This window comes from Lissotriton vulgaris, chromosome 4_1 (genome assembly GCF_964263255.1).
Source record: "Lissotriton vulgaris chromosome 4_1, aLisVul1.2, whole genome shotgun sequence".
Classification (NCBI taxonomy): Eukaryota; Metazoa; Chordata; class Amphibia; order Caudata; family Salamandridae; genus Lissotriton; species Lissotriton vulgaris.
In genome coordinates this window covers 637,133,731-637,160,143 of record NC_141691.1, presented here as the reverse complement: position 1 = coordinate 637,160,143, position 26,413 = coordinate 637,133,731, and the positions used below count along the sequence as shown (strand labels likewise).

At 45.3% G+C, this 26,413-nt stretch overlaps 1 protein-coding gene across 1 annotated transcript in view; it reads right to left on the bottom strand.

Moving 5' to 3' along the window:
* Positions 1-26,413, bottom strand: part of PKD1L1 (polycystin 1 like 1, transient receptor potential channel interacting) — a 1,739,639-nt gene that overhangs the window by 1,454,350 nt on the left and 258,876 nt on the right. The gene's annotated exons all lie outside the window — the stretch shown is intronic.

The window sequence follows — 26,413 nt, the reverse complement described above, 5'->3', positions numbered from 1 at the left end:
GGCATGGACTAGGTAATTAAGGGCATGGCTTAAATATGGAAGCTACTATTCAACGATTCCCCTACACCTGCAAGCACTGCATTTTCTTTTGCTTTCACCTTGTCAATATATTGGCAATTGTGTACCTCATGCACACATTTGCACAGAATCACAATTGCAAATAGAATATGTGATAATTGCCCTGTGTGCTCTGCATAGAAGTCAATGATTGGATAACCATAGATTCTGAACACCTTTTTGACCCACTGACAGGCACTGTGAGAACCTTGCACTGTCCTCAGCTTAGAGCTCTCGTGAGTCGCTTTGGCAACCATGATGGTGGATGCATGCAAGGGCTGCTCCTGTGGCCCCCACGAGAATCCTTCTCCATCCCTTGCGCGACAGCAAGGCTTTTGCTTCCTCTACCATCTCTTAGCTGGAGGGGACTCTGAGACCTGAGTCAAGCCGCTGCTGAGCTGCACTTTAGGCTAGAGTTGGCGAGACCGCCACGAGGCATAGGAATAATGAAGGCACACAACTGAGTCGGGGGCCTGGAGGGACACAGCGGGACCGCGGAGCTCAGCCGGCCTGTTGCAACTTTCAACAGTTGCCCCTAGTAGGCTCTGCTTCAGAGACAGAGCTGTTGTGGAGCAATGCGGCCATCTAACACAGCTGCATGGTTAGCCACCGGCTCACTTGGAAGTGGTGAGCGTGGTTCTGGGGGCCCAATCCGCCATGGGGCGAGAAGACGCTGTGGTGCAAACTGACCATCTGAGCTGGACATGGAGGAGGTACAGAGGGCCAAGGATTTGGAGAAGAATGCACCTAAGAGGTAGGGGTGGTTGGCCCTGAATTGGCACCACTTGGGCTCCCTTCTACTGGCCAGTCCACTGCCTCTAAGGGGAGCACCACATGAACCCATACGGAGACCTCTGCTATCACTATTGTTTCCCTGGTCTGTGCCTGGGGACCTGATAACCATTTGACCGGTGTCAACAACTTGGGGGGCCCTCTGAAACTCACTTGGTGGGGTGTTGGACACGAGATACTCACGTTGCTCACTGTAGACTCTGTTTGGGTTGCCAAGCGGGCTGTGCTCAAAGATCAGGTATATATCCCCGCTCGCTAACTACGGCACAGTGGCTGGGGTTGTGGATTGAGCAGCTAAAGAGGATGTGCCTGCAGGCGACTGACTCAGACCCCCATGTGAGGCTGTGCTTTGCTGTTGAGACCCCGCCCTCCTTCCCCTTTAATGTTGTACTCAGGTGGCTTGTTGTCTGCCTTGGTGACACTTGGGCCCTGTACAAACATATCGCTCAGCCTCACACAAACACAGGGTCAAAACGTCGACGTGAAACTATCTCATACACAGGCTCACTATAGCTAATAATTTATGGAAATAGGGTAAGCTAGAGTGAAAGACCGGAAAAGGACAGAGAATTTATGTTATTGTATTGTTTGTTTTTGAATTTGGAAGGTAACTCATTTCACTTTTTGTCACCACAATCACCCATTGAATTGTCTGCGCATTTTTTCTTGTGTTTTTCCGTAAGACAGCTCGTATCTATTTTTTTGTGCAAAGTGCTTACAAAATGTAAACAGAAAAATCTGAATAAAATAAGTAATACATTAATATATTTTGGATAAATTGTTGTAGGTGTGGTACATTCATGATTATTTAGTACTATTCAATAGTGATTTTGAAGGAATGTTTTGGTTCTAAACTAGCACCCCGTGGTGATCTGTCACTCCAGCAGATTCTTGGCTGACCTGGCAGATCATTCTGTACCACTGGAGTAAGCGGGTCACAGGGAGAGACGTGCACTCTCCCCTGATACACCCACAGACATTCAGTTGACGACTGGGTGGGACAAGCATATCCCACAGGTAAGGCACAGAAGATCGACCAGTACACCAAGCCAGCCTCCGGTGCCTAAGGGGCTACTGGATGCCCCCATCCTATGAGTTCACCTCCCATGCAAGCAGACCTCAATGTTATCCTTAAGACAATCCAAGTCTCAAGAGAGGAAGTTAAAACTAAAATGGGTGAGGTCCAGGTAAATGTGTACCTGCTATATCAGGGCCTCCAGAATGTTGCTAGCCGTGGGACAGAGGCTGAGACTAAAGTATCCTCAGTGGAGGATGATGTGGCCACTCTCAAGCCCCAGTTCTGAAAACTACTTTCCAACATGGCAGCACTCAAACAGCGGGCCTAGGGTGCAGAGAACCGGTCATGGAGGAATAATCTCAGTTTTGTTGGCTTCCCGAAAGGCGTGGAGACATCTGGCATGGACAGGCTGAAGTCATGGATCCCGACCAACAGAAAGTCCCAGTGGTTTGTGGCGGTGAGGGCATGCTGGTCTCTGCCTGTCAGCCACGATCATTAGTAGCACGTATCCTCAACCATCAAGACCGGGACATTATCCTCCACAAGGCCAGGATGCACCAAGACCTAAGCTTTCAGAATGTGAGGATTACGGTCTTCACTTCACTCTAGCGATTCAGCAGCAAAGAGGTTCTTTTGAAGACATGAAGCAGACATTTCGGGCTCTCAACCTGCAGTATATGCTTCTTTTGCCAGCAGGTCTGAAAGTGATATTTAACTCTTCTACTTATTTCTTTGATACCTCAGAACAGGCTTGGGATGGGCGACAGTAGTGTGCCCTTCAACAGCCTGGCGGTCCTAAGGGGGTTATCTCCCAAGTGAAGGAGGTGCCCCCATTCCCTCTTGTAAACCCCCCAGAAGGAAGAGAACTTGCTCCAGAAAGACGTGTGCCTGCCCGTGGGGAGACCAGACTCGATGATACCCAACCGCAGAGCTGCAGAGACTGGCCCCGTTGTCCCAAACTCCCTGCTCTCAGGTACTCCAGACTGTTCCCAATCCTGGGACGAGGAAGATTCAAACATAAAACTGGGTGATACTGGTCTGGGAACTGGGAAAGGAAGTGAAACACAGATAATCTAGCCTTCCTCTCCATACCAGTTTTTCACTGTAATGTTTCAGGTTTTGTTATGGGTACCTAGTTGTTGGCAAACTGGTATGATATGTTGTTATTTGCGGTCAGGCACTAGAATCCTTTGTAATGGCACTAGCATGTTCCTCACACACCGAATGTTCACACTCTGGTACACCGCCTTGCGCGTCCCTCTAGTGATTGAATCCCACTAGACCCCAGTGTTACCCAGTGTGCACTGATACCCCGCTGGTTTTTGCCCCCTGTTGATACCAGTTAAAGCCCCATCTTGGAAGATGAATGTCCTCCTAGATCACACTAAGTGATAGGTCGTTCTCAGGTACATGAACCAATATCAGCTAGCAGTTATCATGCTTCAAGAAACACACCTGTTGGCCACGCACTGTTCCTTTAAGGGTTGCTTTAGTTAGGAGGGAGTGTTCGATGCCAGGTTTTCCCAGGGTTCCAGGGGCGTGGCCATCTTATTGCACAAGGGGTTTTTATTGGTGGCGTTTGCCTTCCATGCAGAAGATCACCAGGGGCGATATGTGGGAATTGAGGGTAAACTGAAGGACAGGCACTGCAATTTCCTGGCGGTCTATATTTCTAAGCAGCAAATCCAGCCCACATTGCAGACACTTTGATTTCATCTGCTGACCCTGCCTCCTGATAGGCAGTGATTTCAATGCCATTCCCAAAACAATACGTGACACTGTTGACCCTCTCTGAATGGGGCATCATGCACGCTCCTGGCTGCTTTCCACCTGGGTGGACTCGATGGGGTTTTGTGATGCAAGGAGAACAAGGGACCTGCATGAATGTGCATACACTAACATGGTGGCAGCAGACAAGACCCAGTCACAATTGACCAGATTTGGCTCCCAGAAGCGGATGTCCTCCAACTCACTGAGATTGAGATACTTCCCTAGGGTAAATCAGGCCATGCCCACCTCCTTCTTAGCAACCCTGTGACATATGTGGCACATTAACCACTTGGATGCTAGGCGTTTTCCCGCTGTGTGCTGGAAAATGCCATTTTAGTGGCACCATGACGAGCTCAGCTCGTCATCAGCACACGACCCCCGTGGGTGATGACGAGCTGAGCTCGTCATCAGCATCGAAGGGGTTAAGGCCTGGTATCTCACTGACCAAGATTGGTCATGCTTTGTTAAAACAGAGAGCCACTTGTGGTATTGCCATGTCATGCCTGGAATCGGGAACACTGCTGGGTTCCAGATTCCAGGGAAGACAGTTTAGACCCAGGCTCGTTGTAATAACCTTGTCTCTTATCTGTGAATAAATATCCAATCTTCAAATCAACTTATCCTCGATGTGACATCATTTCACTGGCGACGTTTGGGTAATGAACTTAAACATCTGAGCCTGGAGTCCCTACCTGCAACATTGGAGAGCGCGCTGCATATGGAGGATCACGAGTTGTCTTCTGTTTCAGTACAGGAAGACGGTGCTGAACCACGGACAGGAGCGGAGGTGTGTTAGTGAAACTCCCGATGTTGAGAGCCCGTCCGTGAGTAAGATATTGAATTTCAGCCGATTTCGGCGCTTCAGGAGACAGCGCGAGAGTGTATCAGCGCGTCTCTAGCGCGAGAGCTTGTCAGCGTAAGAGCTGGTGCTCATGCGCGTGACGTCACAGCGTGTCAACACACATTTTGACGCACGGCGGCCATCTTTTGGGCTAATTTCAATTGAATATCACAGCGGATGCGTGATATCACAAGAACATATATATATAACTATCTATCTTTACGAAATATACCCTGAGGACTCTATAAAAGACCGAGAAATATTCAAAAAGAAAAACTAAACAGTTTTACAAGACAACAACAAATGAAAACATGAAGTAAAGTAAAAAAAAAAAAAAAAAAAAATTGTTTTAAAAATTTGTCTCAACAATAATTCATCGGCGGTTAACTTGAAATTATACTTACACAATGGAAGGTTTCTCTGCTCCTCCACCTTTTCTACCAAGTCCCGGTGAACCAATTTTAGAATGGAAAAGGTGGAAAGAAGGTTTTTGTGCATACATTGAAGCTATTGGTGGTGAAGACTACACCGATAAAAGGAATTTTAAAAACGTCTTATACTTTCAGGACGACATTTTGATCTTTGCTTCTAATTCATCTGAGCATTCTGAAATACTGTATGAGGTATTATGTGTGTTACAAGATAGTGGTCTCACTCTTACAAAAGAAAAGTGTAAATTTGGGGTATCTTCAGTTGATTACTTGGGACATACTATTAATAAAGATGGCATTTCCCCAAAATTACATTTGATCAAGGCCATTGAGTCGGCTCCAGACCCTGTAAATAAAGATCAGCTCAGGTCTTTCTTGGGGCTTGCCGAATACTACTCAAAATGTATTCCCCTGTTTTCTGATAAAACTGTAAATATGAGAAATTTGATGAAGAAAAATGTTCATTTCCTTTGGGATGAAAATTGTAAAAAAGAATTCATTTAGTTGAAACAAAACATAGCTTCTGCACCTGCGTTAGCAACGTTTAATACTGCTCATGGTTCAGTCATCATTACGGATGCTAGCAATGTGGGAATTGGTGCAGTTTTAATGCAACGTCAAAAGGGGCAAATGGTAACAATTGGGTTTGCTTCAAGACCTTTGAGGGAATGCAGAGTGCAAATACTCTACATTAGAAAAAGAAGCTCTTGCTTGCTGGTGGGGTATAGAATATTTCCGCAAGTATGTGTACGGTACTGTTTTTAAACTCTGGTCTGACCATCATCCTCTAGTGGATTTATTTACTACCAAAGGTTGTGGGAAAGCAACTTCAAGAATTGCCAGATGGCAATACAAGCTTCAGGACTTTCATTTTAAAGTTGAATATATTCCTGGTGTTAGGAATGTGTTAGCTGACTGCTTATCTAGATTACCTGTGCCTGATGACAATGTAGTTGAGGTGGACAATGATGACGATAACGTAGTGTCAATTTGTGAAATTTCTAAAGGTTGTATCCGTGAGGATACATGGAAATTGGCATGTATAGGTGACCCTATTCTCAATGAGATATGTAGTTTTGTGAAAACTCAGTGGCCACGCAAGGACTTGTTGACTGATGGTATTCAACCTTTCTTTCATGTTGCCCAAGAGTTATCTGTTGTTGAGGGGATTTTGTTCAGAGGTCTCCAATTGGTAGTGCCTGTTGAGCTGCAGTCCAAGATTTTAGAGATGGCTCATGAGGGTCACCCTGGAATGACATCCATGAAAAGGAGAATCAGAAGCGAGTTTTGGTGGCCAGGGATGGATAAGTGTATAGAAAGGTATGTCAGGGACTGTATGGATTGTTGTTTAAGTGACAAGTCTCAGAAGCATGTTGTATATGAACGTCTCCCTGTTTCCAGACCTTCACGGGTTTGGGAAAGTGTATCTTTAGACATTGCAGGTCCTATGTCATTCAACAAGAGTATGATGTATGCTGTTATCTTGGTTGACCAATTGTCTCAATGGCCTGAAGTAAAGATGGTTTCTAGTATTACGTAAGGGGCAGTGATCAAGCTTTTAAATGAAGTATTTGAAAGAGAAAGTTTTCCTGAATCCATTACAACGGACAATGGTGTAAAATTTGTCTCTCAAGAGATGAAGGAGTTTTTGGCGTGTCATGGTATTAGACACAAACGTGTTTCAGTCTATTATCCCAATAGTATTGGCGTTGTAGAGAGATGGATCAGGGTGTTTAAAGAGGGTCTCCAATTAGCTTTACGCAGTGGTAGTGATTGTAAGCAAACCATAAGTGAGATTCTGTGGTGTTATAGAAATACACCTAGAAGCATGGGTGATCTTTCTCCTTTTGAAAAGATGAGGAGGTGTGTCTCCAACTTGAGCCAACCTTGGATGAGGTTGCTTGATTCGAAAAAGGCTATAGATCGTGATTGTTCCTCAAGTAGTAATAATTCTTCACCGTTTAGTGTCAATGATTGGGTGCGTGTCAAGAAGAGCAGTCTAGTCAGATCAGGAGAGTCACGATATTCAGATCCTTTGATGGTCAAGCGTGTTGGTCGACAGGTTCTTGAACTTTCAGATGGTAATGTGTGGAATATGTCCAAGGTGGTAAAAATCCCCAAGTGGTTGTGGCCTAAAGATGCTGTTCCAGAGTCTAGTATTCCATCCAACTCGAAGTCCTCCAACAGTGCTAGCAATTGGAGGAAGTTCTCTGGTTCAACGTCACTTCTCAATGTTCCTGAAAACAAGTTCGCCTGTAGTCCTGTCTCTAATACTGTTCAACAAACACAGAGGAAATGTCTCACCCCTGTGTGGTTTAAAGATTATCATCTTTATAGATAATCCGATTTGTTTCTTATTCAATGTGTTTTCTCATTATTGATGTTTTTGTTTTCTTATTCTGTAAACAAAATGTTCTTTGTATATCAATTTCTGTTTTTCCATGTTCAGTTTAAATTGTTTCCTTATTTCTCTTTACGAAGGGGAATGTGTGGTATTGCCGTGTCATGCCTGGAATCGGGAACACTGCTGGGTTCCAGATTCCAGGGAAGACAGTTTAGACCCAGGCTTGTTGTAATAACTTTGTCTCTTATCTGTGAATAAATATCCAATCTTCAAATCAACTTATCCTCGATGTGACATCATTTCACCACTCTTATTTTGAGGTTAACCAGGGTACAGTAACCTCTGCTGGCACACTCTGGGTAGCCAGAAAACCTGCCCTTAGGGTGCTCATCAAGGGGTATGTCCAGGGAAAGAACGTGCACAAACAGTTGCAGACGACTGCTCTGGAGGTCCAGATCCTCTCCCTAGAGAGGTGAGGGCATCGACTACCTTTGGCTGACCTAAACTAACAGTTGACGCTTCCAAGGTTTAGCTTACGACAGGTAGCACTGGAAGAGGCCAGACAGTGCTGAAAGGCATGAATGCAGTGTGTATATGAGCAAGGGGTTAAATCCAGGAAGCTCCTGTACTGTCTGCCTACCAGGGCCACTGCCTCTAGACTGGTGCCCTCAATTCGTGACAAAAGGGATGCCTCAGTGAACAGGCTCCAGATGTAGCACAGATCTTTGTGGACTACAATGGTGTGCATTATGCAGAGACACCCCGCCTTCCTCTGGAAGTTGCGCACCCTGTACTAGAGGATATTCCAGTGCCCTCCATCCTCCCTGTCCCTGGCCAGGGTTCTTGATCAATTGATTGTGATTGAGGAGATCAGAGAGGCACTCTCTGCTATGACTCTGGTGAAAACACCAGGTCCGATGGATTTCTGATTGAGTTTCTCAAGCTTTTTTGGCCTCTCCTGCTGTCACATCTCCTAGCACTATACACCAAAGCAGTGGAATGGGATAGTTTTCCCTGGAGTTGGATGCAGCAACTATTGTAGTGATATTTCACCCTCCTAGGACCTGTGGGTTGGAAAAAGCCCCGGTTGGACCTTCACTAAATGGAAGAGGAGTGGCTTTTAGGACAAAAATCTCAATACCTCTCTTTGGTTTATTAGTTTTTAGCCTTTTTCTATTCTCTTCCTTACATGCCGTATAGCACCGAGACACTCTTGAATAGCCATGCACTCAACAAATACCTCTTCATTCATTCATTCAGTGATCCCTAAATCGGGTCAGCCATTCACTAGGTCTTCCTCATACAGGCCCATCTCTTGCATCAATGCCAACAAATATGTGTTCGCAAAAGTCTTGGCTAATCAGCTAAGCGATACTCTACCCTACCCTACTTGGTACAGCTAGATCAGTGTGGCACTCAACACTGTATACGGAGGGCCCAGGAGGCTCTCTCTCAGGCTTAACGCCTCAAGTCCTACAGCACTGCTCCGAATAGATTGAGGAGTCCTTCGACGCGATTGATTGTTCCTTCTTAGAGGCAATGCTGCAGAGGTCCGGGTGGGTCTTCAATTTTGTCGACTCTTTGGTCTCCTTTATGTTGGCCCAACCACCCAGGAATGGGTTAGTGGGACTCTCTCACTGCCCTTCCCAATTCGAAGAGACACCGACAGGGTTGCCCCCTCTACCCTCTTATTTGTCATGGTGATTGAGCCCTCAGCATGCCTCCTTAGGGTGCAACACTCCGGTGCAGGGATGGTTATGGAATGTGTGTGTGTGTGGGGGGGGGGGGGTTCAGAGGAGTGTATAGCATCATTTGCGGACGACATCTTAGTGTTCCTGGAAAACAAAAAGGACTCGGGCCCACGTCGCAGGAAATTATGTTTGTACAGAGAGGCCTCTGGGTCAATGAATCCAAATCCTTATTGGTACCTATTGTTGGGGACGAGAGCAGCTGTTCCTGGCAAGCCACAACCCAGCTATGCCACCTATTCTTTAAATATTTTGAAATCTACATTTCCCCACCTCCCAGATTTGGCCTGGAGCCTCAATTTGATCCCACTGGTTGCCAGGATGAACAGATCTGCAGCAGAGGACCGTCTGCCATTGTATGCACTGGGCATTTTTTAATGGTGTGGCCTTTGTTAATGGGTGATATTTCCCATATGATGGGGGAATGGCAGACATCTATGGTTATTCCTTGGCCGAGCAACTGGTTAAAATTAATGTTTGGTTCAACAGGGCGAACAATCAGACTTATCGGGTGGTACTGGCCTTGTTGGGCCTGGATGGGCTGCTGGACATGCTTTATGAGACCCCGATCCCCTGAGTCTGCCCTGACTGTACACGAGTGGCACTATTGTGCTGGAGGAAAGCACTCCAGTATGTAGAATGGGATCGCAGGCTCACCGGGCTGACCCCACTGTGACAGGGGATATTGATCCATCACACCGGTGGGCTGTGGGATTTGCAAAGTGGGACAGAATAGGCATCACTCATCTTGGGGATTTCTGGTTGGTGGTGGCGTATAGATGTTTCAGGACATGCAGGAGGAATAACAGCTCTCTCACCCAACACCTTGTTGGACAATATTCCACCTGGTACACAGGTTCTGGAATTCAGCCTCCTTGAGACCAAACTCTTGATGGGGAGGCTGAGCAAATGGGGCATTTCCCGGACTTACCAGTCTCTTATTATAAATACTCCAGACCACGTCCCTGGGCTGTGCAGGAAGTGGGAGTCTTGGGTGGGCGAGCTCTAGCATGATGAGTGGTGTGATGCTAGACTGGTCCCCAGGGAAGTGGCTATCTCTATGTGTTTCCGAATGGTCCAGCCTAACTAGTTACACCTTATTTACATGACTTCCCAGCGGCTCCACCAAGACAACGGTTTTCCCAGGCCCAGTGTGCCTGTTGTTTCTTAGCAGAGGCTGACTTCTTCCACATGGTTAGGAGTGCCAGAAATTGGTCCCCTTTTATGGAGGAAATCAAGGGGGATATTTCTGCGATTTTTGGCCACCAGATCTACCTTACCTCCAGGGTTGGTATGTTGGGAGACACGGATGGAAAGAGCATGCAACACATTTATCAAGGTGGCAACAATGGTGGCCATACAAGTTATCACTCGCAAATGGAAATCCCCGGGCTTCCCATTGGTGGTGGAGAGGAGGATGAGGGTAGATTGGTGTGCCCAGCAGTATCGGCCTACATATGAGGCCCAGTGTTGCCCTTGCAAACATGAGACAATCTGTGGTAGGTGGTGGAATTATCATGGACTGGGTATGGCATTTTAACCGACCACTTAAAGCCCTGCTCACAGATTGCATCAATTTTAGAATTGCATATTTGGCACGTGCCTCCCGCTTCCCAAATGCGGACAGCACCTCCAGCTGAACATAGAGTCTTCAGCGGAGCTGAGCAGATGCTACATGCGTGCAAATGGGAGACACTCGGTCCAGGTCATAGTGAGTAAATTAAACAAGCATTTGTAATCAAATTGGTCTTGCATTTGTGAGAGTTAAAGGTATTGGCGCTGTAAATGAGAATGTGCTTTACCCATGGTTTTGGATTTGAGTGGATTTATGTGGTGTGGTGTGGTGTGGTGTAGAAGTATGTGATTTGGAGTGGTTATTGGTGAAATTGTGTGTGGTGAAATTGTGGAGTTAATTTGTGTAGTGGAATTATGTGGTACAGTATGTAATGGAAAAATGTTAATAGTAAATATGTGGCATTGAGTGTACTGGTATTATCTGTAGTGAAATGGCATTTTGTGTGGAGTAGTAGTATGTTGTGGAGTTTAATTATGGGGCATACCTCCCATTTCACTCCTGCTGTCCTGGTGGTTTGATTGTCAGACAGTGAGATTCTGAGTTTGCTGTTGTGTTGAGCAGACAAACTGATCCTGGGTCCATGTGGCGGAAGGAACCAGTTAACCAGGCCGGAGTAGCAGGTCTGCTTTATTAACTTCTTTGCTGCACGACAGTGTGTTGCCCGCCTGGGGATCACCCTGCTGAGTCTGTGGCTCTCGATCCTACAGTGCTGCTTGACATGTAATCGAGTCCACAGAACCACTAAAAGCACATACCATTGAAGATTGAGGCCATCCCATTAAGTTAAGCCCCTCCCTCACCTGCTCTCTCATCACAGACTGCTGCCAGGAGGATTAAATCGGTGAGTAACGCAGGTACTTCTCAAAACAGTCACTTCTCCATGCTCAGGTCTAAGGCAGGCTGCAGTCGAAACCGTCCTGAATGGCCATGGTGCCCAGGGAGTCGGCCTTCATGCTTAAAAAGCGGTATAAATAGAGGTCGCCGGTATCAATTGTGCAGCCAGTGTAGTGGCACCGGAGCCACAAGATGTAAGGGCCCGAATGTAAAGTCTACTAATTGCATCCTAAAAGGCGGGTAAGGACGCACCTGTTTCCAGCCTTTACAGTGTTGGGAGATTTTAATTTCCATCTGAAAATTGCTGATGCCCCCGACACGTCCAGGCTGGAACAAACTGAGTTTAGGAGGTCTCAAACAAATGTTGACACCCCTACAAACGTTAAAGTTCACACTCTGGATGGTATCTACTCTGGATGGTATCTACTCTAATAATAAAGAGTTAGCTGGCGTTTCAGTCTTTCCGATTTCATGGTCGGATCACTGTGCGATCAAACTCGACTGAGCAAATCTTCGGTCTATCCTATGGGACTGACACAGGCTTAGGAGATCACCTCCAGAGTTTGAGGCAAATTGGATGTTGAAAGTCTGAATTGGGTCTGCAAAACTCTATGTTTCAACTTTCGTCGGATGTTGAGGAGGCAACGCTCATTTAGGACAATTGGCTTCTTAACGCCTGTGATCAGTTAGTTCCTCGCATAAAATTCAGAAGAGCTCAGGGCCAAGAAATTGGCCTGTAAACACGCTGAAAGGATTTGACGTAAACATTACGCAGATTCCGATAAGGAAAAATATAACATTTGCATTTCTGGCTATAAACAAATGCTTTTAGAAGCAAAAAAAGAGTATTTCTCGCTGCAAATATCTAAGGCTGAATTCAATTAAAAATAACTTTTCAAGACCATTATTAAACTATCTAGCCCCAACACTGCCAAGATACAGGGTGACCCCCAGAATTTTGCAACAAGATTGCAGAATTCTTCAGAGTAAAAATAGAAACTATATTTTCTTCTCTTGTGGATTTGATTTTCAATAATCCGACCAACCCTAACAAAAACGACGGGCTTTTGTGGGCTGTCTCTGTGAGATCATTGGACTCATTCACCCCTTTGGAAAGGCCAGATACACTTAAACTGTTGGATCTCATCAAATCGGGTGCACCCAGTGATCCTTGCCCAATGTGGATCATTAAGCAGATCCCTGACTTAATTGGATCTGCACTTACCCCTCTACTTAACGCAGTTCTATCCTCTGGAATCTTCCCCAAATTATGGGAAAAAGCCTCCTTGCTGCCGCTTCTGAAGAAACTGTCACTAGACCCTAAGGATCCAAACAACTATAGACCGATTACTAGACTCCCGCTGCCAGCGAAATTGCTAGAAAAGGAAATGAAGACACAAATTAATGATTTTTTGTCATTCAATAACATCCTAGACCCAACGCAATACGGGTTTAGAGCCTTTCATAGCACTGAGCTGGCTTTATTAAAATCAACTGAGGAAATCAGAGAGGCCATGGATGAGGGAGAAAATGCCATTCTTATCCTATTGGACCTATCCACGGCCTTTGACACCGTCCACCATAAGGTACTGCTGAACCGGCTTTCGGATATAGGGGTCAATGGTTCAGCATGGGAACTGTTGCGAAAATTCCTATCAGATAGGTCTTAAACAGTTGACCTTGACGGGAACAGGTCAGACCCATTTACTCTTCCATGTGGGGTGCCACAGGGCTCGGCACTTAGCCCATCACTTTTTAATATCTACGTTGCACCTCTGGCAGGTATCATCAGGTCCTATGGTTTCCAGCTCACCTCCTATGCAGACGACACACAAATTGTGTTGTCGCTGATGGAGGGAGTGGAGAAGAAAACGGGCGATCTCTTCCATGAGTGTATGGGATCTATTCTCAACCTGGATGTCCTCCAACTGCTTAAAATTGAACTCAGGTAAGACCAAGGGGTTGAAATTTGATAATTACCCTTTGGTCTTGACACCAGAGTGGTGGCCGGAGGATCTGGGCTTGTGTCCTGAACCATTAAGGAAAGCCAAGAATCTGGGGATCATGGTGGATGATAAACTCACCATGTGGAATCAGGTGAACATGGTGAATTCCGCATGTTTCATGGTCCTCAGAATCATCAAGAAAATAAAGGTCTTCCTGACTAAAGATAATCTCAGGACGTTGGTGACAGCTCTCTTAATGTTGCGGCTGGACTATTGCAACAGTCTTTATCTCAATGTTCAAAAACAACATATGAATAAGTTGCAATTGGTCCAGAATGCACCAGCCAGAGTGCTGACCTGAACATCCAGGTTTACCTCGGTCAAAGGAGACCTGAGAAAACTACATTGGCTCCCAATACCGTTTAGATCACACTTTAAAGCACTAGCTATTGTCTTTAAAGCGGTCAATGGCATTGGTCCAGAGTTCATTAGGAAGAAATTCTCTTGGTACATCCCAGGGAGAATATTAAGATCCACTGGGGCCAAACTCGTTCAAATCCACTCTTTCAAAAAGACCAACTGGGGAGGTAAAAGTTTTTTTCACTGTGCAGCTAAAGCCTGGAACGAACTCCTGTTCCAACTTAGAAACGCTCCAGACATCATCTCCTTTCGCAAGGGCCTTAAGACATGGCTTTTCTTTTATTGCTAGGCCTACGCTTGCCAGGAAATTAGTACTTAGGGCCAGGACACCCTAGGGTAATCGTGCGTTCTGCAAGTATTAATAACATAACATAACCTGTTCTAAAGTCTGTGTTTAGAAACTATCACTTCTATTAAAGGCCACCCATTGTAGTGATAAAATGCGATGCTCTACAGAGAAACACTTCTACATGTTAAACACACTTTTCAGTTTCTTTATCATACATTATGTCTGTTGCATAATTTATATGCTAAATGGGTTGTCGGCTCCATTCAGGTTCTTGTACGTAAAGCGGGTCCCTGATTTTGGCTCCCCCTGTGAGTTTGCTATCTCGATCAATTCTACACACTACTACAACCACTGAAAAGTGCTAGAAAATGGAGCACTTGATAGGCTACTCACGTCGAGAAAAGAATAAAGCTTGGTTGCGTCACATTTGGAATTAAGCGTTGGTGCACCTTCTCAGCACTGACAGTTTGATAAACCACAAACAGCTGAGAAAAAGAATTAATCTGAAAAAGAACCAGGTCTGCGTCTTACGAGTGTTTTACCAAGAATTCTAAACAAGCACACAGTGATGTAGCAAACGTTTCATTCGTCCTCATGCACCCCAACCAAAGAAATCCCAGGATGGGCAGAAAAACGCAGCCAAGTCGAAGTGTGTGGGCTCTTACATTCCTAATCACCGGTGCCACTGCACCAGCGGCACTATTTGCAGCTACAGCCAAAGTGAGCTTCTCAGGCCTCATTATGTCTGTTTATCCGATGAGAAAGGGAAGATCACCATAGCGGGCCACCTTACTCAAGAGGCAGTGACTTTTCAAGAAAACTCGGCAAAAGTCTTAAACCAAAAAAAATAGAACAAAACACATCAACAATTTTTGTGAAAAGTTGGAAAAAAAAATCTCTGAACAATATTGTCCTAACAGAAGCTGAATAAAACGAAGCTATGTAGCGCCTTGCACGGGTCACTAGCAATGTTCTGCCTCCTACCTAGAATCCCTTTCCTCCGCTAGGTGTTAGGCTGGTCCGTGCCCACCCAATAGAAGTCTTCCCGGGTTCCTGTGCGGCTACCGCCCATGGATGTCTCATCAGAAATCCTGCTCTCCTTTAGGCTGACTGCCGGCCAAGAGAGGGCTTCATAAGACTTTTCAAGACACCCTGGTTGGGGCAGCCTCCCGCCCGCTCCAAAGCCACCTACCCCAGCCAAGCACGGCAGCCACGAGAAGCTAATGCCACACTAAGACCGTCACACCCCTCGCTAGATGACTTCAGACCACCGAGATCTAACTATCCGAGGTGCCTTTGTGATAAACTTGCAAGCATATTCTGTTGTTTTCTTTGCATTCTGGGTTTCAGAACTGAAATACAGAAATGTAAACACAAGCATCACGGACAACAGAGAATGGGGGAGAAGGCACAGACAACGGGACGGAGGGTGGAGGGTAAACAAGACACGACAATGGGAGGGAGAGGGGGGGCAAAGAAGGGATGGACAATGGGAGGGAGGGGTTGTAATGAAGGCACCAAAGAATGTCATGCCTGCAGTAAGAGAAATTGGTTAAAGAAAATAGTGCTCACATTCTATAGAACACATACCGTGTAACAAGCGAAGTAAAGGGGCCAGTAGCCATGGAAGGTTACAAATGAAGATAAGGAGGGACTAACAAGCCAATTACTAAATCAGAAGCCAGCATTTACGAAGGACAAAGACACAAGCCAATGAAAAATGTGGGTGGGGCTTCTCTTCTATACTCTAATACAGTAGATCGCCGGAGCAGGGCATGCGCGCTGGCTCAGGCTCAACCTAAAAAAGGTGAGGCAGGCAGTGGAGTCCACTGCCATGCATCAGCCAGCCCAACACCTCCAACCATCTTAGCCATGCAGAAAATGGACGCCAACAAGCAAGGTTTAAGCTTAGCTTGAGCCAGATAATATCAGACTCAGCTTCGGCTCTTGAGGACTAGTTCCAAAATAGTGCCAGGACAAGCTAAAGCAGTCTGTAGCCAGAATAGGGACCGACTTACAACGTAGTACGCATTTTCTAAAAATCCACATTATAAAAAATGGAAAGCTGTACCTTCTTGCTCATTGAAGAGATGCTCAAATGCTTTTTCTCCACTCTAAAAATAGCATTCCTCTATAAAGGATGGCCAGCTGGTGAGGTGAATTCTTACTGCTCAACCAGGACAGTGCCAACTAAGCCTTCCACCCGTCAGAGATTGGTGAATTGAATGCCATTAATTGAATAATAGTAACACTGAAGTAAGAACAATTGTTACTTACCTGTAAACGGTGGTTCTCCAGTATTGGTGTCTTTCAAAGATTCACATGCTTGAATATTGCCCGTCGTCAAAGTGGGAGCCCCACAGTAAATAAAATAGCAATAAAACCAATCATATATGTACATATGAACATAATTACATACATCCTAAAACCATAAATACTCATAGGCACTTTAATGGCATATCCATGTCGTTCTGCTAGTCCAAACTACAGCCAATCAGGCGCGAGCACCCTCTAGAACCTTCTCCTCAGAGGCTCAGGCCCTCAGATTTTCATAGCACAGGAGAGACAAAAGAGTCTAGGAGGAGAAGAGAGCCTCTGAGGGGTGGTGGGTGGGTCACATGTGAATCTATGAAAGACACCAACACTGGACAACCACTGTTTACAGGTAAGTAACAATTGTTCTTCTCCAGTATTTGGGTATCTTTCATAGATTCACATGCTTGAATAGAATAGTGAGCAGTAATAGCTGACCGCAAGAAAACAGCAGTACAGTGGCATCAAATGCAATGAAATAACATAATACTGCAAGATAGATAACAACCCATACAGGCGGAGGGAAGGAAAGTGGCTCACCTTATTTAAAAAGATTGCGAAGCACCGCTTGGCCCACTGCTGTACCAGCTTTGTTGATAGTCTCTAGGCAGTAGTGCTTCATTAAGGTGTGCCTGCTGGACTACGTAGCTGCTCGAAAGATTTGGTGAATCGGCACACCAGCAAACAGGGCAGTAGGGGATGACATCGCCCTGGTGGAATGAGCTCATACTGTAGATTGACGAGGCTTGCCAACCTTCTGATGAAAGAATGAGATTGCTGAGGAAATCCAACGTGCAATAGTTGGCTTGGTAACAGAACGCCCCTTGTGCATGCGTCTGTAAGCAACAAACAGTTGATCAGAACTACGAAGGGTGCTGTTTTGTTGATGTAGAATTTAAGGCATCTTTAAATGTCCAATGAATGCAAACGTTGCTCCACCAGAGATTGGGGATTAGCGAAGAAAGTCTTTAAGAACACTGGTTCATTGAGGTGAAAATCAGTTGGCACCTTAGGCATGAATGCCGGGTTGGTGCGAAGTACAACACAGTCCGATTTGAATTGAAGGAAAGGAGGCTGAATGGTAAAGGCGTGGATATCACTCACGCGATGTGAGTAGGTCAGGGCGAGAAGGAGAGCAACCTTCCAGGTCAAAAATTTCAAATCCTCTGGAAGAATAGAGAGAGGAAGACCCATCCTGCCGAAAAAGAGATATTGCTGCTAGGAAGACCTTCAAAGTGGAGTGTGAAAGTCCTGATTGAGCCAACTGCAGAAAGAACGGCAGAAGCTGAGCAGGGTAAGAGTGCACGGGGTGGATGTTGGCAGATGCACACCAGTGACAGAACCTTTTTCACTTTAGCTTGCAAGTCTTTACTGTGGACGGAGCCCTTGCATTGGCAAGAACGTCTCTACATGCCGGCGAAATATTCAAGTGGGCAAATTCAAAGTGCTCAGGTTCAAGGCCGATAATTTGAGATAGAAGGGGTCCGGATGGCAGATCTGACCCTTGTCCATTGAGAGGAGATCCACCCAGGGTGAATGAGGATGGGTTCGCACTGACAGGAGCAGCAGTTCCGAGAACCACGCTTGTCGAGGCCATCTGGGAGTGATCAGGATAATGTGGCACAGCTGTCTCCGGATTTTCTCAACACTCGTGGAACCAGCGGGATTGGCGGAAAAGCGTAAGCGAATAGATTGCACCAGTCCATCAAGAGGGCATTCACGCACGACCCGCGGTGGGGAAGCCAGCTTGCGTGAGACGGGCATTTCCGGTTCACAGGGCTCGCGAAAAGATCCAGGGTTGGGCGACCCCATAGCCGAACGATGAAGTCTAGAGTCGGCTGATCAACTACCACTCATGGGTCGAAGATGTGGACCAGCTGTGGGAATCCGCCAGGATGTTGGAGATGCCTGGTAGGTGAACTGCTGTCAGGGTAATCTGGTAACGGAGTGCCCAATCCCAGATGCTCTGTGCCAGCTGAGAGAGGAGCGGTGACTTGGTGCCGCCCTGATTGTTTAAATAGTGCATACTGGTGGTATTGTCGGTTTGAATGAGCACTGATTCTCCCTGAAGCAGAAAACGGAAGGATTTTAGCGCAAGAAAAATGGCCATCAGTTCCAATCTGTTGATGTACCAGCAACATTGAGACTGGGTCCACTTGCCCTTTACGGATAGCCCCTGAAGATGTGCTCCCCAACCTTCCAGGGAGGCATCTGTGGTAAGGACGAGCTCTGGAGCGTTGGTCAGGAAAGAAGTACCAGCAGCGATGTTGGATGGTTGAGCCCACCAGCGGAGAGCGGACCTCATTGGATCGGTCACCAGGACCAGATCGCTGAAAGAACCGGTGACCTGATGCCACTGTTTGTCCAGTTCCTCCTGAATTGGATGACTCTTGAGCCTGCAATTTGGGATCAGGGAGATGCAGGACGACGCCATCCCGAGAAAAGACTTAAACACACGAACTGAAACAGACCCTTTTGAATGGAGGAGAGCCACTAGGCGTAGAATTCGCAACGGACGTTCGTGAGACACGAATGCCTTCGCCAACGAAGTATTCAGAGTGGTGCCTAGAAAGGTCCTGCAGGTAGCTGGATTGACCTGAGACTACTCGGTGTTAATGGACAGAACTAGGGAGTGAAATAGGATCTGACAGAATCGAGTGTCCAGAGACGCCTCATGACGAGATTGCGACTTGATAAGACAGTCGTCCAGGTAGGGAAAAATTTGAACACCCCTCAAACGTAGATATGCCACCACTGGGGCCAGGACTTTAGTGAAGACGCAAGGGGCGGAACGAAGGCCAAAAGGTAGAAACTTGAATTGAAAATCTCTGCGCCCTACCCGGAAGCGCAAGTACTTCCGGTGCCTTGGAAGTATCGGCACGTGGAAATAGGTGTCCTGGAGATCGATGGTGGTCAGGAAGTCGCCCTTCGAGAGTAGGCGGAGAATTTCCATTAGCATGAGGAAGGATTGGCATTTTAGGAACTTGTTTAGGGCCCTTAAGTTGAGGATCGGACGCCATTCGCCGGATTTCTTGAGGACCAGGAAAAACCGGGAATAGAATCCCAGTCCCTTCTCGGATTTGGGAACCACTTCGATGGCACCTTTTTGAATCATGAGTCTAATTTGTTGAAAAAGCTCCTTGAGGAGGACCAGTTGGAGAAGTGTTTGGAGGGAACTTGACAAAATCCAAAGCATGGCCTTTTGACACAATGTCTCCAACGGTCCGAAGTGATTAGAGACCAATTGGAAAAGAAAAAAGAGATTCGACCTCCCACTTTGAGAGGGGAAGGCAAGTCATTGCGTCTTAGAAGCGGAGCCTCTGTAGGAAGACTTTCCTCTGTAAGACTTTGTAGACTGTTGTTGATAAGATTGTTGTGACTGAGAGGAATATCTTTGGTTTCCTTGATTATAGGAGCGGTACTGGCTAGAGCCGGCACGAAAAGGAGATGCCGCGTCCGCGCGCACCACGAAAAGGCTGCTTGCAAAACTACAAAGTGCCTAGGGCATGAGCCGTCTCAGTGTCCTTCTTAATGGTTTGAAGTGCGTCGTCCACATGCTGTCCAAAGAGCGATTCGCTGTCAAAGGGCATGTCAAGGATCTTCGCCTGAACCTCCTGGCGAAAAGAGGTGGAACAAAGCCAACCCTGACGACGTAAAACAGCTGCCCCGGCAAGGTGATGAAAACCAGTGCATGCAATGTCCACAGAGCAGTCCATAATCTCCGATAATGCTCTTTCCCCCTCTTGAAGAATCTTGAGAGCATCCGCTCTGGAAGGCTCAGGAATGAGGTCGATAAAAGAGGACACATCCAACCACATTTGGCGGTCGTAACGACACAGAATGGCCAGTGAATTCGCATCTCTCACGGTGGTAGAAGCCAAAGTGGAAGATTCCTGCCCAATGGCATCAAGACAACGACCCTCACGGTCAGGGGCGCGGAAATTGGGGAAGATGGATTCCTGGAACGGTGCTGCGCAGCCTGTGTAATCACGGGTCAGGTTTAGGTTGTGGTACAAGGCAAGCAGGAGAACCTCCGGGTGCTCTGTATTTTTTCTCCGAACGTGGAAGAAGCACCGGAATAGAATTTGGCGTCTGCATCAGTTTGACGCCTTCATTCCAGATAAAGTCAATTATGGGCACTGCACGGACTTGTTTAAGAGGCTGACTCTTGAAGTCCTAAAGAAAACAATATCCTTTAGACTTATAGGAAGTTAGAAGCGTAGCGCCGCCCTTTCCATAATTTGATGAAAACTAGCAATATCAACAGGAGGGGAATCCACAGGACCCGAAGGAGGCGGTGACGGTGTTTGGATCTGATAATTGTCCCAATCCGCCATGGTCCCATCATCATCATCCACTTTGCCGTCTTCCCGATTCTGGTGAACGTCATTGTCCTCATCAACAGCTGCCTGTATCTGAACAGAAGGCGCAGATGGCCCCGGCAGTGCAGTAGACGAAGGAGCCGCTGTAGTGGCAGGCTCCATAGGCCGAGGAGATCCATGGTGAGATGGCGGAAAACGTCTATTATAATCCTCCAACATGTACTTGAGATTAGAAATGAGAGAGAGCAGTATTTGTGCTGTGGGAACCTGTGTAGAAAGTCCCTCGTCATGAAAGTGATGATCCTCCTGACCGTCCTCATAATCCTGACACTTGATGACCAGCTCCGAAGGACTTCGAGCTGCCCGGAATCTATCATCTTCCTCCTCATCAGAACCAGAGTCATGCTCCGAACCCATGGCAAAAAGAGGTGAAGGAGGCGGAGGATGTTGTGGAAGCAGAAGCTGATCCACACAAGCATGACGACGCTGAAACAGAGGGTCAACAGCAGTTGTCACGTAGCTGGATGTTGAAATTTGCACCAGAGGTAGTGATGCGAAAGTAGACGTCGATGATAGTAACTCCGTCGACGGGACAACCAGAGTCGACAAAGCCGTTGACGAAGTCGACGACGACGAGACCAGCTCCATCTACAAAGCAGTCGTCGACGGAGCCGGCGTCGACGAAGCCGTCGTTGAGGGAGTACCCGCAGACGAAGAGGCTTTCTTCACAGAAGACGTCGATGAAGATTTTGTCGTCAACGAGACTCCTTTTTTTGGTGTCGACGATGAAATAGAAATCTTCTACCAGACTGATTTGAGCTCAAAGACACCACTGTTGACGCTGAAGACGTCGACCAACCGCCGTCGACGACCTGCTGGCAGAAGTCGTCGTCACTGTCGTCGAAGAGCCAGAAATGGCAGATCTCGTTGTCGGACAGATCGTCAATGATCCCGCCGATGATTTGGCACATATCTTGGCAGAAACATGCATTGAAGGAGCCGTTGACGCCAGAGAGTCAGATCTTGGGGGCGTAAGCGTAGCAGGAAGAGGTGGAGACACAGCAGGAGCCTCCTGGAGCTGAAGCTTCCTCATTTTTAGGAAAGGAGAGGGCAAGTCCTGCACACTGCTACACTTGGAAGTGGCTCTAGACAACCCAGATGCAAGACTATGTGCATCAGAAAGAGGTGAATCTTTATCCTTCAACCTCTGTAATCACAGAAGGAGACGCCCTTCCGTGTCCTTTAGAGTCTTTGTTAATAAAGTCCTGCAAATTTTACACTTGCCTACCTCATGTTCTGGATAGAGGCAGTAAATACGCTTCTTGTGAGGGTCCTCTGATAAGAGCCGCAACTTCCCACAAGCAGCACATGGACGAAAAAGATTTCTTGAAGATATCCTAAAAGCTGTAGAAAATCAAGAAGAAGCAGAAAACTGAGCAAAGCTCAGGGAAACTCCCTTCACTACGTGCGGTAGAAAATCTGAGGGCCTGAGCCTCTGAGGAGAAGGTTCTAGAGGGTGCTTGCGCCCGATTGGCTGTAGTTTGGACTAGCATAACAACATGGATATGCTATTAAAGTGCCTTCTTCTTCTAATGTAATTCTATGTGTTAATGCTAACCTTGGTACTTAAAAGTATTTATGGTTTTAGGATGTATGTAATTATGTTCTTATGTACATATATGATTGGTTTTATTGCTATTTTATTTACCGTGGGGCTCCCACTTCGACGACGGGGAATATTCAAGCATGTGAATCTATGAAAGACACATCAATACTGGAGAACTCACCTTATCTACAGCGCTTAGAAACTGTAGAATCGCAGCAATAAAGATTACATACTAAATGTAACACACAAACTTGTAAGAGAGAATTACATAAAGCTTCTAGAGTGGACTTTTTGGCCTTGTGTTTTTCTCAAAAGTAGGAAGCCCTTCCTGAATGCTTAAGAACCTTTGTTTTATTGAGCATGTCCTCGAAACACAGAGCTAAATTTATTTGCAGGTTTAAGGCTTGGGCTGGTAAAAAGTATTGGCATTTAGTCAACTGCTGAGTTTATAAATATAGTATTGTAAAGTTTATCACGATTGATGCTATCAGTAGGAACTTTTCCCTCCAAGTTCCTAAAACAGTAACATAAATGCTGATACTTTGCTACTGTATGGGTTCATTTCCTGGTTTGGACTCACCTTCCACCTGCCTGCCTGAGTAAAAATAATGGTTTATTTTTACCTCGAACTAAAGCTCTGGTCACCAAATACTCTGCACTGAACCTGACAAAGTAAAATGTGTTACGATTGGTTTGCAGAACCAAGCTGGTTGAAGACACCAAGAGGTCTTCAAGGGGTAAGGTTCTTGGGGCATCATGAACATTGTGGAAAAGCAAGGATTACAGCTTGTAGTATTCCCGATTGCAGAATAATACCACCGATTAAAAATTCTGAATGAGTTGCAGTCCCATAGCAACTCTCCAAATTTTTACTTTGGCAGTCAGTTGTTCAACCCACATACATGTGCCCAACAGAGTACATTAAACTAACATCTAATCATTCTTTCAGTAAACTTTGGTCACCAGCATTATTTGTTTCAGTTTGTTATTGCTCAATATGTGTTTTCATCTATACCGCTATCTATATCTATAGCCCTCGATGAGGACAGAAACTACACCAGTGATCCAAAGAAGTGCAAGAAGGATTTAAGCAAACAATGATCCCAAATATTTGCCCCTAGAACTGCGTCTTGCGAGCCGTTTTGCTGAAACTTTGTTTGCCAATGTTAGGAACCTCTCAAGTACATACCACTGGTGAAATACTGTGCCATGCAAGTGTCCCTTGGACTTGTGTGCAAAGCATGTTCCCCTGAACTGAATGATTTTTCTTGATGCCAACGCTATATTTCCAATATATAGAGGAAATGTTAGCAGTTTCAGTAAGTCAAGTTACCACTGCTAATCAATCTTCAATCTCAGTAGTCAATGATGGCTTGTGCTTTGGTCAGTTTACTATATTCTTATTGAAATGGTTGAAGCCTGCTTAAGAAACGGATGCAATAATTGAACATTATCGCAACCAAATTGACTTGGGCATCCACAACGATGTATCTAGGGTAAAGCCCAATATTTTACATTTTTGATATGTAGAAATCCAGGCCTTCAATATTAAATTATATAGATTCTGGATTTTTTAGTTTCTTCAAGCATCAACCCTGTTTTATTATTACTTGGCAGCAGGTTTCATAAATGAATCTTTCATATGGTCACTCAGCCAGTAAAAACATACAGTATTGTTTGTTTGAAACTTTATTTAGTCAAAACCATAAAAGCATGTGACACCACCAGAAATACATAAGCTGACCACAATGAGAAAAGATTTAACATTTATAATTTGAATACCCTTAAAATATCAGTTATAAAAAGTCACTTAAAGACCTTCCAGGCAATGCCCCCAGACACACAGAAGCAGTAAACATCAGTACAATAAGTGTTAACATTGAAAATTAAAACATCCTTAAGTTATCAGTTAGATTCTTCCTAGGTTATGAAGCAGGACTTCAGTGAAAAAGTAGAATCACATAGATATCCCTCAGTTAAAAGTAGACATTTGTCTAAGCCTCTGACTATAAAGTACTGATTCTGATGAATCAGGAGATCAGGAATAAGTAGACCTTTATTATAGTATTTGACCTATGTTACATATAATCCACTCATTTCAGTTTTAGACCAGATTCTAAATTGCGACTATGTTAAATCTAGGGCCTTCATCCTTAGCAGTAACAGCTTAGTTGCCTGGAACATGAACTTTACTAGGTGATATGACATTTGCATGTTTTCCGCGTTTGAGGCGTATTGCACAACCTCATTCACCTTACGGCAGCTCCTTTCAGGAAGCCTGTTCTTAACCATTTAATTATTTCACTTAACTATTGGGGGCATATGTATAACATCTGTGCTAAAGTTTAAGGTCTGTGCCTTCATAGGCGGCAACTAAGATTAAAATGGCTATTCTTGGTCCATGCTTCCCAATATTCTAAAAGTGAGACTAGAAAGAGCCACAGGCATACAAAGAAATGCCTAACCAATTCGGACATACTTGAAATCAAACAGGTCTGGTTTACATGTTCTGTGTAAGAAGCAACCCTTTAGATTGAAATCTTTTTTTGCATTTGAAAGCCTCCAGATCTACTGTGTGAGAGAGAACATTTGCTTCCTTCTTGAACAACTTCTTAAGCTGTGATACTGACTTAGGTAGGCTTCAAAGGGTTTCTTCCCGCAGTGATCATTGCAGGTTTGAAATAATTTGTCCAGGGAGAAAAGCTGGCAGAGTCTGAAGAAATTGCAGATGACATTGCCGCCTACAGAGGAGAGGCCCAAGCTCTCTCAGCCTATGAAAAGTAACAAGAAACACTACCATATATTTTAGTGATGGCTGTACATGGTTGCATTCTAGCCTGTTGCTACAGTGGCTTGTAGAAATAGGGAGCTAAAAAATATACTTAAACAACTTGGAAAGAGACTTGTTCATACCTGCCAACCCTAAAAAAGCCAGGAGGCTGTATACCAAGAAAGGCAGGTACTTTGTATGAGCAACAATAAATCGAGGGGGACTCTAGATGATTGTAAAGTTGCTTGCTAGCGAAATTGACCGAGGTTGCTTTTGAGTTTAAATGATTGATGTGCTCTCCAGGAGAGCCTTTATGATCAAGCCAAACTCCTGAGTAACAATAGCTTTCAAGTCTTGCAGCACAGTCGTCCCCATTTTGCCACCGAGTGAGCTTGTAGTGCTTATTACTGAACCCTAAGACCGCCCATCTGTTAATGTTTAGTCTTAAATTAGTGATTACATTGTAAATGTTCAGAGAGTTAAGATATTTACAGATAGCAGTGTGATCCAAAATCACTGTGCTGTCTGCATATTAGAGAGACTGTAGTTGTAGGGATGCTCATTTTGGGGGACAAGTACCTTGAACCTTAATGGCAGCTGGTAAATCTGTTGTATATTGGTTAAAAAGGAGAGGAGCCAACACGCACTGTTCATTTTTTTTATATTTGCCCTTTATGTGCCAATTCCACTTGCACCAAGGTGTTCTAGTATAGCAACTAACAGGGGTGGAATCCCCCATTTTTGGAGTTTGGACCAAAGAAATGAATGGTCCACTCCAAAAGCCACTCTTTAATCTATAGAGCAGACAAACTCACTGGTCTTTTTTTATTTTTTAACGTATCCTGGATAATTAAAGAAAGACAGAATGTTTTGTTGTTGGACTTGGCCCTTTCTGCAGGGGCACCCCCAAATATTTTGCCTTCACCCTTCTGTTTTCTGAACCTATTTTGTTGGCTTCTAGGACTCTACGTACAACCACTGCTAACTAGTGCTAAAGTGTGTGTGTGTGTGCTCTCCTTTAAACATGGTAAAATTGGCTATGCACTATTGGCACATTTTATTTACTTGTAAATCCCTACTAAAGTAGTACAACATGTACCCAGGGTCTGTAAAATAATGCTACTCATGGACCTGCAGCACTGAATTTGCCACCAACTTAAGTGGCCCTTTCACAAGTCCCATGCCTGCGATTGCAGCCAGTGTGCAGTTTTAAACCACCATTACAACCTGGGAAAATAAACCTTTGTGAGGTCCAAACCCTCTTTTTTTTTTTTGTAAAATTTTTATTTTGCATATAACAAAAGGAAACACAGGAAAGAAGCACCGAGGTGCCGCA